Consider the following 2782-nt stretch of genomic DNA (forward strand, 5'->3'; position numbering starts at 1 on the left):
CCAAAGTGAACGTCACACTGTATTAAAGAAGATTTGGAACTAAGCTCATAAATTCATCAAGACAGTGAATCCTGAGCTCATGAATAAAGAGAGGTAGATAGCCATTTTCATACAGATTTCTACACACCCAGACTTTTTTTTTTTACAACCAAATGTGTCGCCCTCTGCTGGTCATTACAAAGAATCCAGGCTTAAGATGTTGTTTAACATAGACTTGATTCAACTTTTGGGAAGTCTGTTTGTAAGAAAGACAATAATTTGAATGCTTTATAATTCAATTTTTTTGTCCCTCAGGAGGCTTTAAAATTCCTGCTGTCACATCTGAAATATCACTAACGGCTGTTTGGGTTTCGGTTTTTTCAAAGAGTGATGTAGTCTTCTGTTGGGGGGAAATTTAGCCTCCACGATCATTGGGACACATAAACCAATCGGCACGGTAAGGTGGCGATTGACGGAGGAGTGAGGAACACACATTTGTACAATTAATTTGTAGAATTAAAATTTTTTTATTACAAATTAAGTGTAAAAAACTGTGACATGTAAGACTCAAAACTGGGTATTTCTAAGTGTAGTTTTTTAGGTTTTTTGCCTTTTAAAAGGAAAAAAATCATGTTCAGGGACACTAAAACAAACAAATCAATGCTCAGAAAGCAATAGATTAAACATCTGAACCGTTTCAGATAAAACTGCTTCAAATTCATCCATAAGACAACTATGCCTACTATCATTTATAACGGGACAAAATTCCTGCCTTTGTATTCTTCTTTTCTTCAACCTTTAATCATTTCCAATTTTGTGTTTCTTTCCTAACTTTCTTTTTCCTTCATTCCATCTTCCCTGATTTTCTTTCCCCTGGAATTTTCCTATTTCTTATTTCCCATCCTCTCCTTTCTTTCTTCTCCTCATCTGCTATCCCTTCTTTTTTTTTTCTCCCATGACAAATTTATGTCCAGCCCCCAAGGTCACGATAATCTGTCCAAAACTACTGACTATGGAACAAATTTAAATCACCACTATCAGATCCCATTTTCAGCATCTTTGTTTTTTCTTTTTTTACTTCAACTTTAGATCATTTCAGTTAAAAAAGAAAGAAAGATGTCAAGTTAAACTGAAACACATACAGAGTCCAATATTTAATTCCAGGCTGCAGTTTGAGCTGTAAACAGATTTTTGCAGACTCTCATTAACTGTCAGCTTCAAACGGCCTGGATTGGGATTCCTCCTCGGGTTAATATCTCCTTTGTTAGGGAGTTGTTTTGTCACTCCCGGGAGATCTCCCTCTGCTTCCCACGTTTCTCACATCCTCTCCGTGCTGTCGAAGCCTCCGTACGGACACCAGCTGGCTGTGGAGGAAACACAACTGCTTAAATGTAGTCTTTATTTCATTTTGCTGCATTTAATCTCAAATGAAGCAGCTCGTTTGTGCGTCACAATGCAGATTTGTACTTTTGTAACAGATTAAATGTGATATGTTTATTTCTGGGTTGGGAAAAAGATCCAAGGGGCCTGCAAACACACTGATTTCTTACTCTGTTTCAGTGTCTTTATTAATCACTTGTCTTAGCTCAACTTACCAGCTTGTAAACTCTGATTTAACCACAGAAAAGCAGCCAGCTGCTGAGCATTAGCACCGCCACTTTACGGTTGGACTGTTAACCTGCGGCGTGTCACAGAGGTGAAGGATAATTCGGAGTGACAAGTTACATTGAAGGTGGCAGCATGTGGGCTGCAGACGATCCTCAGCTTCACTACAGCGAAAAAGACACAACCTTTGTACACATCTGCACTAGTTCATCACAACTATTAGGATTTTTTGATTTGTAAAAGCTTCTTTGGGACAGTAAAAATCCTGATGACACTTCCTGCAGCTGACCCAAAAGTTTCCCCACCTGATCAATGAATAAAGAGCCTCTTCGTGCACATTTTAAGTTGCACATAAAAAGGGAATCATCAGTGCGCCCCAGGGCAGCTGTGGCTACAACGTAGCTTGCCATTGCCAGTGTGTGAATGTGTGTGTGAATGGGTGAATGACTGAATGTAGTGTAAAGCGCTTTGGGGTCCTTAGGGACTGAGTAAAGCGCTATACAAATGCAGGCCATTTACCATAAATTGCCAAAAGTAAATGTTAGTTAGACTTCTTTGCTTTGTGCCACATGATTTACTGATGGATAAAGTCAATATTAATGAAGCTAGTGTCATGGAAATAATCTGAGTAGTCAGCTAACAAGCATTTTGACTAAGATACAGTTTTGTAGCCCTAACGTTATTTAGCCAGCTAGCTGCATCAATCTGGTGATAGCTTTTAATGTTAGCTGACCAAGTAATTTGAACAGCTAGCAACATTACAAGATAAAGCCCAGGAATTAGAATAAATTATTCAGTGTTATCCATTCACAACTTCAGGCTTCATGAGATAATACTGTTCTTTTTCTGGCTAATATTATCTTACGTTAGCTTACCTGCTAACGCAGACAAATTGCTTGATAATCACCATAGCGCTAGCTGGCTAACTTTAGCTTGCTTGCTAGCAGCTAAGCCAAAGTCCTATAAACGGACTGCTTATCGTTTTTGTCCTTTTGGAGTTTGTGTTGGAGTCTGTGTTGAGGTAAAAGTCAGTTGTTTGGTGATATTGGTGAGATATCTGTTAGGCAATGGAAATAAGAAAAAAAAAACACTGAATACAATAAACTGCAACATAATTCACATTTTCAGTTAACAAAGTTACAGGTACACACTTCAGTTTGAAGCTGATGACTAGTCACTTGCAGATATTCCAAGATTT

At 38.2% G+C, this 2782-nt stretch overlaps 1 long non-coding RNA gene across 1 annotated transcript; it reads right to left on the reverse strand.

Moving 5' to 3' along the window:
- Positions 1-1128: 1128 nt before the first annotated feature.
- LOC106456276 (uncharacterized) lies at positions 1129-2547 on the reverse strand. Its single transcript, XR_001290431.1, has 3 exons — positions 2460-2547; positions 1575-1748; positions 1129-1343 (listed from the first exon to the last, which is right to left on the reverse strand). It is a non-coding gene; the product is annotated as an uncharacterized LOC106456276 (long non-coding RNA).
- Between the last annotated feature and the right edge of the window lie 235 nt (positions 2548-2782).

This window comes from Pundamilia nyererei, unplaced genomic scaffold (assembly GCF_000239375.1).
Source record: "Pundamilia nyererei isolate P.nyererei 1_Seehausen unplaced genomic scaffold, PunNye1.0 scaffold00079, whole genome shotgun sequence".
Classification (NCBI taxonomy): domain Eukaryota; kingdom Metazoa; phylum Chordata; class Actinopteri; order Cichliformes; family Cichlidae; genus Pundamilia; species Pundamilia nyererei.